The sequence below is a fragment of the Agelaius tricolor genome, unplaced genomic scaffold, assembly GCF_023055355.1.
Source record: "Agelaius tricolor isolate 1412-34295 unplaced genomic scaffold, bAgeTri1.0.p SCAF_4, whole genome shotgun sequence".
In the NCBI taxonomy this organism is placed as follows: Eukaryota; Metazoa; Chordata; class Aves; order Passeriformes; family Icteridae; genus Agelaius; species Agelaius tricolor.
This window is the reverse complement of record NW_027269264.1, coordinates 57,541,747-57,553,395: the sequence shown is the minus strand read 5'-3', so window position 1 is coordinate 57,553,395 and position 11,649 is coordinate 57,541,747.

Sequence of the window (11,649 nt, the reverse complement as noted above, 5' to 3'; positions counted from 1 at the left end):
ATGTCTTTTATTACACCAATTCCACTGAAAGATATTTACTGCTCTCCGCCAGCCTTGCCCCTTTTACTTCTTTACAGTAACAACAGAACTGAGTATGTTTACACTGTTTCCATTCTTTGCATTCAGTTTTGGACTGGAAATTTCATTCTGTTTTAAAGCATTTCTGTGTAAAATTTCTCATTTAGCCTTTTTTGGCTCCAGTGTGTGCAGAAGAGTGTGGGGTCCCGAGGCCAGCTCACATAGGAACAGCCCACAGTGGTGCTGAGTGACAAGTTCCTTTATCAGTGACTCTCACTGTAGGTTAACATGTTGGTCTTTTGCTGCTTTTAAGTTTATGTTTTACTTTCTCTTCTTGTGATCTGCAGCCACTTTTTAGGCCAGTCTGCTCTCAGGTCAGATCTAATCTGCTGAACTGCTGGACAGCAAGGGGCACGGTGAGAAATCCTGAGAGGGGCTGACCCGGTGAAATTCGGGCTAGATAGAAGCACAATGCTCTTTATGGTGAGGATGGTCAATTTATCGATATAAATTGTAATGAAGCTGGTGAGGCTGGCCCGGGTTGCCCAGAGAGGTGACAGATGTCCCGTCCCTGGGAGCACCCAGGGCCAGCTGTGACGGGGCCCTGGAGGCACCACAGCGAGCGGCTCTGGCAGCGGCAGCCTGGGCCATTTTGGTGCTTTCATCCCTAGCAACGCTGCTTTTCTGCTGGGAATGGCGGCGAGCCCCTTCCTCCGCGAGCCACCCCACAGCAGCCCCTCTGCCCCCTCTGCCCGGGCTCCGTGCGCTCCGTCTCGGCTGAGGGGGGCACGGCAGCGGCGTCCTTCCCGTCCCGACCCGCGCAACGCGGCTCCGCGGCGCCCGCTGGCGTCCCGGGCACGGAGCGGAGCACAAAGCCGAGCGGAGCACAGGGCCAGGACTGCCCTCTTCTGATCGCTCCGGGGATGCCGAGCCGCGACTGGCTGGCAGCCTTTGTCCGACCGCAGCGCGCTCAAAAAGCACCAAACCGCGAATTTCACGGCGGGTTTGCAAGTCCCCAAGGCTCGCTGACCTCAGTTGAGCTGGAAAGAGCTTAGACACCTCGGGAGAGTCCAACCCCATCGACAGGGCCTGGTGACACTGCACTCGGGTTTAAGATCTTGGAATAAGGGCCTTTTGGTCTCTCTCACCTCACAGGCTGTGGATCTTGCTGCAGGATGAGGATGGAGCTTCCAGGGACTGATCAGAGCCAGAATGGGCTTGGGAATGACAGAATCGGTCCCGTCAGCCTATGCAAATTCCAGGAGCTGTTTCTGCCCTTACCTGATGGACACCTCACCGAGCCTGGGCTCCCAGGCACTCAGCCTCTGCTGAGAACACTCTGCTTTTGTCTCCATGCGGCACCAACCGACGAAAATAACAGAGAAACCTGCCAGAAAAGATCCATTAACCTTCACGGGTCTCAAGTTGCACTGGCTGGGGACGCTATAAAATGCATTTTCTGTACTTGTTAGCACAGTGTCATACAGTCAGCCCTAACTTTTCTGTGTCAAGCAAAGGATGGCATCCCAACCACTGCAAAACGACCTAATTTCCCACAAAGTGAGGAGAGGGCTGATAGGCAGAGTGCCATCCTGGCAGTAAGGAGAAATGTCTTTTCTCTTTGAGTCATCATTCCCCTGCTGGGCTGCTGGCCACCCGTGGGACTCTGCTAAAGCAGGGGTACAGCTGCTGGCCCACGGTGTTCCCTCTGTGTCCTGCTTGAGCTCCTCTGCATTTCATCCTACACGCACTCTCACAGGGCACATGCTGCTAGCTGAACCTTGAAATCCAGCTTCTCCCATGGGAAAGGGCTGATATTAAAACACTGAAACATTTAGGCTTTAGGAAAATACCTGATCGAGGGTATATCATGGTGAGTTTTTGCATCTCACTCTAAGAGTAAAGGACAGAAATCCCTTACATTAATTGTGCATTTTGTCACTTCACAGAAAGCACAGGTTTGGGACAAATCTGGGTTTGGGACAGTGTCAGATGTCTCAGTTATGAGGCATCTGGGTAGGGAGATATGAGAGTTAAAAAAGCTCTGCTGTAAGGTGAGCTTTGGCACTTATTCAGAAGCCCTTCTGTAGTTTAAATTACAGAGGACCTAACTCAATCAAGAGTTCATCAACCATGTTGTGAAAGGAAGTCTCCAATTCTCAACAGCTTCACAAACAGGATTTTTCTCTTTTCTGAGAGCAAGGGAACTTGAGCCTCTTAGAAATCCAGCCCTACTTGGCTAACATGTTTTGTTTCTCTTTTCCATCCTGGTTGAAGCTTGTTTTCCCCACTGCAAGGATCAGGTGGGCTGAGGCTGAAGGGAATCAACACCTAAAGGTACGTGAGGATTGAAGAGCTGTAGGAGCCACGGCCCCGCTCTGCTCTGAGGTCTAAGGCAGGAAGCAAGCCACCAGACAGTGAATATTAGGAACAGCTTACCCTCTCGAGCCTGCTCCTGACCCCTTCATGTTCCCCAAATGTCTCCCAGCAAGATTTGCTGCCCTCTCTCCTTTGCAGGCCCTCAGCTGAGGGTCGGTCACCCCTGCTGTCCCTGGGCGGGTTCTGGGGGCGCCTGGCGTCTCTGCTGTGATGAAACAGGGCTGGGCTCCCTATGGGACACTGCCAGCAGAGCCTGGTGGGGGCCGCCACAGCCCCCACCACGGCCATCCCTGAGCCCCCCGTGTGGCCAGGCCCTGCTGGAATCCAAAATGCAGGAACTCTCAGAACTTCGGGCCTGTAAGCCAAAGCCTAGAATTAAACACGGGATTTCACAGAATCACAGAATTTCTAGGTTGGAAGAGACCTTCAAGATCATCGAGTCCAACCTGTGTTCTAACACCTCACTTTGATCTGAGACCTTGGAAAAGGCTCCCAAACTGAGGTGCTAGAAGCGAGAATGTGGATTTATAGTTTAAAGCAGAGACACGCTGAGCTAAGGGGAGGAAAGTTTCGAGTTTTAGAGTTTAAGATATAGAAGAAATAAAAGTAGTTACAGAGGCGAACAAAGAGTTTAGAATGCAGTGCTGTAGGTAACATATAGAAAAAATAAAAATGGTTACAGAGGTGAACAAGGAGTTTAGAATGCAGTGCTGTAGGTTTGTGTGTCATAACATGGTTGGCTAAGAAAGCTTATACTGTAACATGGGTCCATAAGACAAAATATTTAAAGATTAGGTCAAAAGCATAAATATCCTTGTTGGCGGTGTTTTATTGGTCAATAAAACCTTTAAAGGCCTTTAGCTAAGGATCTTGTGGCCTTCTGAACCATGCAGTGAAGATGTGAGCTAAACTCACCCCTCCTGCCCCTGTAGAAGACAAGAAAAATAAACCACATCATCAAAAACAACTCAGAGGTCCCATCTTGAATTCCCTCCAAAATTCCCCCTGGGTGGATTCTCGCAGGGCCGGAGCAGGACTGCAGTCAGGGTGTGTTTCCAGTGTGCTCAGGAGGGTCAGACCATGGCTGTTCCTCAGCCCCAGTGCAGCCCTCAGAGCACACCCACCGGAGCAGCGGCTGCCTTTGGGATATTCCGTTCACACAGGGCTTACAGAGGCCAAACAAGCAGGCACTGTGCTTTTTCAGCTTCTGGTGAACTCGCGTGGATGAGACCTGCCCGTCGTCCCTGCCCCAAATATCTGGGGAGATGCAGAGCACCGAGAGCTACAGCACCACGTTACTGCTCAGAAAGATTCTGACTTCTCATTTTGAGCTCCTCCGAGAGATCTTACGCTGCTCTCTGTGGGACCGAAAGCAGCTTGCAACATAAATGTTTGAATATTGTTACAAGTGATGAGTGGTTTTAAAGGATGGTTTAGCAGGCACACCTATCAGCTCAGTGCTACCTGGGGAGAGGAAGGTGGTTCATCCCTGTGGTGTTTGAGAGGAAGGTGGTTCATCCCTGTCCCCAGGACGAGGGAAGAGATAAGAATCTGACTCCACGTTCTCAGAAGGCTGATTTATTATTTTATTATATATATTATATTAAAGAATGCTATACTAAAACTATATTAAAGAAAGAGAATGGATACATCAGAAGGTTTAACAAGAATGGTAATGAAAGCTTGTGATTGACTCCTCAGAGTCCATCATAGCTGATGGTGATTGGCCATTAAGTTAAAACAATTCACATGGAACCAATCAAAGAGGCATCTGTTGGTAAATGATCTCCAGACCACATTCCAAAGCAATCAGATAATTATTGTTTTAATTCTTTTCTGAGGCTTCTCAGCTTCCTGGGACAAAAATCCTGGCAAAGGGATTTTTCAGAAAATATGACAGTGACACATCCCTCTGCAACCCTTGTCAGAGGGGACACTGAATGTGCTGTCTAAGCTGAGGATGGGCACTCTTGTGTTTCAGCCACGCTGGCACAACACAGGAGGCCTGGCCAGTGTGGGCTCAGGTCTCCAGAAACAGCAAAATTCCCTTTTCTGTTCTAACATCTGCTGCCAAAATGCCAACCCCAGCAAGCACAGTGCGCAGCCACTTGCATGCAGGCAACAAAGCTGGCCCAAATGACTTTGCTGACCTTCCTGGGGATGCTGTGCTGCAGTGCTCGGCTGGAGAAAACCTGCCAGACACAAATCAGCAGGACTCAACACCTCCCGGCTTTCTTCACAGGAGCGGGGAGCCCTGCGAACCCAGACCTACACCTGCTCCTCGCAGCTCACACGTACCCCAGCAGCTGTGATCCCATTATCTTTCCCAGCAGGGGGAAAAGCTTGGCGTGAAGCCATGGACTGCCGGCGCACCTCCCTGGAAACCTGTGCGTCACAGGCGCTGGAAACGGAGATCTGCTGGAGGATGTGAGGTGAGAGCAGGGCTCTGGCCCTGCGGTGGCCCCAGTATGGGGTCGATCTGTGGGAGATAACGCAGGCTGTGGGTGGGGAAAGCCGGAACCCAAGTCTGATGAATTTCCCTGCAGAGGGCGGCCTGTCCTTGCCTAAGACGGCTCGCGGCCCCAAGAGCTGCGCGACTCTGAAATTAAAATCAAACAAAAATCAAACAAAAATCAAACAGTTCTAGGCAGGAAACACAGCTATTCCCACCTGCCAGCGGAAGAGCTGCCTTGCAGAGTGCCAGCCCCGGCTCGAGGCATCGCCCAAAAGGAGACCTTTGTCTGGCTGCAGTTCTGCGCCCCAGCACCTCAGCTGGAGATAGGCTCCTGCTGGCTCTCCTTGAGTCCACCACTCTGCTCTGCCATGCCTTCCCCTCTCAGGATTTCTCCCTTCCCTCGTTCTTCTTCTGTCCTCAGAGGGCAGATCCCGGCTGTTCTGTGGCGGTGCTGAGCAGGGAGCTCGGTGTGTCCAGAGGAACCTCGGCCCGCGGTGAGCCGGAGCAGCCGGGACGCGTGGGCTCAGTGCCTGCCCTGCCCTGGACAAGCTGCTGCGGGAGGTGGGTTCCCTGCAGGCTGCCGCTTGTTCTAACCTGCTGCCCTGGGCCGGGCGGCCTCTAAAGGTACCTTCCCACCCAAACTGCTCCATGGGTCTATGAAAGCTTCTCTGTTGGGAAAGAAAACCGGATCACGCCTCACTCTTTTCATCAGTCAGCCTCAAAGCATTTTTTTCACCCCCTCCCTCCTATTTTGCAAGTGAGATCGAGGACATGCAGACAGAGCTCAGCAGACCTCAGGGAGGAGCAGGCTGCAGAGCAAGCCCCAGGGCAGCTCTGCCTGGCTCCAAATCACAGGTTTGGAGCACCAAGGCTGGCTGACAGAAGCTGGGCGTGAGCACAGTGATGCTCCTGTGAAAATCCAGCAGCACAGAGAGACCCTGTTGCTCCTGGAGGAGTGGCTCAAAGTGGCAGGCGAGAGGAGGGAGCAGCTTAGCCTTTACTGACAGCTCCTGTGTCCCAGGGATGCAGTTTGGAGTGACCTGCTCCAGTCCCTTGCCCGGTGCAGAGGTGACAAACAGGTCTGCCCACGTCTGGCTCAGTCAGTGTGAAATGTCACTCGGTGCCTCTGGACACACAGGAGTCACAGCCAAAGGAAGACACCAGGGCTCCTGCTGTTCAGCTCCTCTGCCAGTGCCTGCCTGGTTAAATATTCCAGCGTGTTGCTCAGCAGCTCACAGGCTGGCATTCCTGCCACAGTGGCCTTTGGTTCCCCGTTAGTTTATCCATCAGAGGCTGAGGGACGGCGCAGCCTGTGTGAGGATGAAGGGGTGACACAGCCACTGCCACCCAGACACCACTGCCACATTGCTATCCCCAGCAGGCCTGTCCCGCTGCCAGGGCCGAGGGGCAGCTCCCCCAGGCCCTAGGGACACTCGGGGGGTGCTGGGACACAGCTCTGGGATGAGATGGACATGGCTCAGAAATGGCATGGGCCATGCAGAGACAGTGTGAGCCCCTGATCTGCTGCTAATTTTGGGCAGAAAAGCTGATTCCTCTGCATCCTTTTGTAGGAAGGCAGTGAGCTGTCTGGGCTGTGGGACACAGAGCAGGCTGAGTTAGTGGCAGGAGCACCCAAATATGTGGCCTTGTTTTGCTGCAGTGACAGACTTTTGAGCCTGTAATGAACAAGCATCGCACCCCATCTTCTCTGGAGAGAGAGGATTTTCTTCTTCCTTCCTTTCACAGAGGACACTTCCATGGGACACACAAGGAAAATCTGGAGGCCTCTCCAACTCGTGTTTAACTGTTCCCAGGAGGATTCTCTCTGGTTTATGGACCTCCCTGGGGACTGTGTGCCTGCAGTGGACAGACAGCAGCAGTACAAGCATCCTTCCTGCCTTGCCCTGCCTTCCTCACAGCCAGCTGTGCCCAAAGATTGACTCTGGAGCCTGAGGAGGCGCCCTCAGGTGAGGCTGTTCTGCGCCCCTGCAGGGACTGCTCTGGGCACTGAGGAGAGTTCCTTGGTAGGACACCGTGCTGCACATCCACACACATCCCGTACGTCCAGCTCCTACAAAAACGTGGGCTACTTGCTCAGGGATGGAGTAACTCCACTACCAACCACCTCCAGCCAGCTGGAAAAGCTTGACCTCTGTCAGTTTTACCCCTACAACAGCATAGAGAAGTTCTCCTAAGGGAGGAATTCCCTCAGCGGGTGAAGGAAGGTGAGAAGATGTGGCTGACCTTTGTCACGAGAAGGCAAGATGGAGCTGTGAGGTTGGAAACAAACCTTCCTGGTCTGGAGTGCTGATCCAGGGCTGGCTGGCCAGGTGGGCCAGGTGCTCAGCGCACGAAGCACGTGTGTTTATGTGCACACAAAACAAGAGTGTTTATGTGCACACACACAGAGGTGAGCCCTGCTGTGCCTGGCTGGGTCCAGGCCGTGCACGCGGCGAGTCTCCTCTCCCCTTTCCCCTCCGAAACCACCAAGTGCTTTAGGGAAGGACTTGCCTGGATGACCGGTGGCTTCCCAGCGTCCAGCTGCTCCTGGGCACAGGGATTTGCAGAACACAGGAAGGGCACCGGGCTGGAAGCGTTTTGCTCCCTCCCTGCATGTTGCTGCTCCCTGGGGAACGTGGCTGCCTCTGGATGCTCTCGGGGGAGCCACCGGGAGCTGAGGCATGGAACGGGTGTGATGGGACGCTCCTCACTGGGTGCTCCTGCTGGCTCCGGCAGGGTTTGGGGACAGACAGCACACACACAGTTTTAAGGGGAGTATTTCAGCACTAAATTGCCGTCCTGTGCCCCGTTTCACCCCACCCGCAGGGCAGGAACCCTCCGGGAGCAGCGGGCTGAGCTCACGGACAGGCGAGGGCACCGCGGGCTCCACGCCAGCCCTGCTCACGGCCGCATCGCTGCTGCTCCCCGGGCCCCCTCGCCACAGCCTGGCCACGTTCAGGCTGTTCCACTGGCCCCTCTTCCCTCCTGAAATGCCTGATGGACTAGCAGGAACGTCCCAGGAGTTTGAAATCTCTGGTGGACACAAACGCTTCATGCAGCTTTGACATACGCAGGGATTAACTCTGTTTTTCAGAGTTAATTCCTGTGTATGTCAACAGGAATTATTTTAATTAATAATATCAATTTAATTAATAAAATTAATTATGATTTTCAGAGTAATTCCTGTGCATGTCAACAGGAATCTTTATGAAGCTTTGGAGAGAATATACCCCAGGCCATCTTTAATAGCGCAGATGGCCTTGGGTATATTCTCAAAGATGGCTGTCAAAGATGGCCTGGGGTATATTCTCTCCAAAGCTTCATGAAAATTCATATAAACGTCCTAAAGCACCTAATTTTCACTGCAACGTTAATGAAAGCAACCATTCAGAGATCCTTTTGTTACACTTTATTCCACCACAACCTAAGACCAGGGGCTGTGGGACACAGAGCAGGCAGGGCAAGACCATGGGTGAAAGGGTTGTTTTTTTTAAGACAGAATCTTTTTTATTTCAACAAATAAAAACCTACTCTGAATTTAGCAATATGATTGTTATAAGCCAGCTTTCCCAGTGCCTGGATGGCAGTTTAAAATACTGGGATGAGCACAGCTTCAGAAAGTGAAGATGCTCTTTGAGAGGACTCCATTCACCCGAATATTGTACAGAATCAAACTCTGCCTTTCAAAATGTCAAAGGCAACAATTCACAAGCAAGCACCATATGGTGTGTTTGTTCTCTTCCTCTTAGAACCAGCTGAAAAAAAAAGAACATTTCAGAGCTGAAGTGTCTGCATGCCACACTGTACAGTGCTCTCACTGCAAGCCCTCAAAAACTGTAGATGGTGGCATGAAATTGCTCCAAGGGACAGAATTGATCATTTGCAGTCCAGTCTCCAAAAAGCCCACTTGTAAAATGCACTGACACTATGTTGTGGTTTTGCTCTGGGATCTGGGAGGGATTTGCACAGGACAAAGCTCCCCGGATGTCCCCAAAGCCCTTTTAAAAGGCAGCTGAAGTGGGTATTTTTGTTACTGCCGTGGTGAAGCTCTGAAGGCCTGGTTAGTGCAGCTCCGTGACGGTGTAACAGCTGCTGAGTCCCAGCACGATTAAAAATAAACTGCAGCAAAAATAGTCACAGATTTGTGACTGAGGAAGAGAAATCACTGGGGCAGCAGCAGAACTGTTGGAGGCATCTCTCTGACGCTTAAGGGGGTTTTTAAATCACCCTCCTGACGGGTTCCCAGGCTCCAGCCCGTGGCCAGTGGGTGGAAGGGCAGATCCTGGTGAGGAGCCACCAGGGGCAGCTCCTGCAGTTTCAGGGGGGGATTTTCTGCTCCTCCTGTTGCTCTTTAATTTAATCCTGTAACAGCTGGGGCCCACATCTCTGAGTCCTGGGTATCACCCATCCAGGGCCACGTGGGCTCCACGGTGTCACCAGCAACAGCAGTGCTCTGTCTCTTTCAATGATTGCTCTCTGCAAATTTACTGAAACACCCGGTGGGTGATCTTGCACCCATCAAGAAATGCTTCTTCAAATTGCATGAGACGCAGATGATGACCAAGCCTAAATTCCCTCCCTGCGACCCTGAGTGCTCACACGGCCTGAACCTGCCAAAACAAAGCTGGGTGAGAAGCAGCCCAACACCAAGAATGCAAATATTCCTGTGATGCAGGTCTTCGTGGTCACTCTTAAGCATGGTCACCCATTTTTCCAACCTGAGTAATATGCAGAATTCTGTGGATTTTTACTCCAGTACTGGAGTAAACACTTCAGAATAAAAATAATAGTTAATAAAATAATTACACACCGCCACGCATGGAAGGCTCAGGCCTTACATTTTATTTCTGCAAATGAGAGACAGATCTGGCTTGTGATCAGCTAAGCACACTCAGGTAACAAATTAAAGCCATCCCTCTTATCCCCTTTTCCCAGCATGTGATGCTGAGGTTTTAGAACAACATTAAATAAGAGCTCACAAAGCGAGATGGAAAATCCAGAGTGGTGGCAACACGCTCTGTTTGCTTGCTACCGAGTCTGTTTTACACCTTAATTGTGGGCCCATAAGACAATACTCAAAAGCAAAACTGTTTTTTTCATGGCCACATTAAATAGTCCTGCAGGCCTCTGGAGAAGAAGTGACAGCCCATGGGAAATGGCTTCTGGTTTCAGGGGACGTGGCCACCGCTGCCCGGCCGGGAGAGCGTGGTTTGTACGGGCCGAGTTCTTGCGTTCAGAGGAGCCATGGCAGCACGGGCTGCTCCATCTCCAGAGGAGTTTCCAGGGTCACCGAGCTGCTCTCCTCCTGCAGCCCTGGCTCTGCTGGCCCCAGCTGGCTGCCCTGCTGCAGCTCCGTGCCTCTGCCACCGGGATGGGCTCCGGCCAGAGCCCCGGGACACAGCCGAGCCCGCTCCGGCACCGAGCCCAGCACACCTCAGAGCCCTGCAGGCCAGCTTCAAACCCTGCTGGCTGCTGCCAGGGGGGTGCCACAGGGCCCAGCGGCACCGTGGGCAGAGGGATACGGGCAGTGGGACCATGGGCAGTGGGACCATGGGACTGTGGGGAGCAGGACTATGGGGAATGGGACCATGGGCAGTTGGGACTGTGGGGAATGGGACTGTGAGCAGTGGGACTGTGGGGAATGGGACTGTGGGCAGTGGGATCGTGGGCAGTGGGACTGTGGGCAGTGGGACTGTGGGGAATGGGACCGTGGGCAGTGGGACTGTGGGCAGTGGGACATGGGGAGCAGGACTGTGGGCAGTGGGACCATGGTCAGCCAGCTGTAGGGCAGAGGGATATGGGCAGTGGGACTGTGGGGAATGGGACTGTGGGCAGTGGGATCGTGGGCAGTGGGACTGTGGGCAGTGGGACTGTGGGGAATGGGACCGTGGGCAGTGGGACTGTGGGCAGTGGGACATGGGGAGCAGGACTGTGGGCAGTGGGACCGTGGGGAGTGGGACTATGGGGAATGGGACCGTGGGCAGTGGGACTGTGGGGAATGGGACATGGGGAGCAGGACTGTGGGCAGTGGGACTGTGGGGAATGGGACTGTGGGCAGTGGGATCGTGGGCAGTGAGATCGTGGGCAGTGGGACATGGGGAGCAGGACTGTGGGCAGTGGGACTGTGGGAAGCCAGCCATGGGCAGTGGGACCATGGGCAGTGGGACTGTGGGCAGTGGGACCGTGGACAATGGGACATGGGGAGCAGGACTGTGGGCAGTGGGACCATGGTCAGCCAGCTGTAGGGCAGAGGGATACGAGCAGTGGGACCATAGGCAGTGGGATATGGGGAACGGGACCATGGGCAGTGGGATTCAGGGAACGGGACCATGGGCAGTGGGATCGTGGGCAGCAGGACTGTGGTGAGCCAGCTGTGCTCAGCCAGCCGTGGGCTGCCGGGCTGGTTGGATCTGCTCCAGCGTGGGGGCGGCTGCTCCTGGCACTGGAATGTCCCCCACCAGCAGTGAAAGTGCTGAGCTTTAGTTGAGGTATATCAATCATCTGCAACACACCAGAAATCAAACCTCTGTCTCTGTCCTGTTTCCCCTTTCTAAGCCACTCTGGGGCACATCAAAACGCTCAAAGCAAAGACCAGAGACGAATGGCTTTGCCTTTCTGAGCCCTTCTCCATCAGCTTCGCCTTCCAAATGCCTTCCCCACCCCTGCGCCCGGGCTGGCAGCCCATCCCCTCCTGGCAGCTGGCTGCCTTCACACCAGTGCTGCCGACTGGCTGGAGCAGTGGCGTTTCCATCGCCCCAGTGTGAGATCTTCACAGTAGGAACACGTTTTTGGGCTTG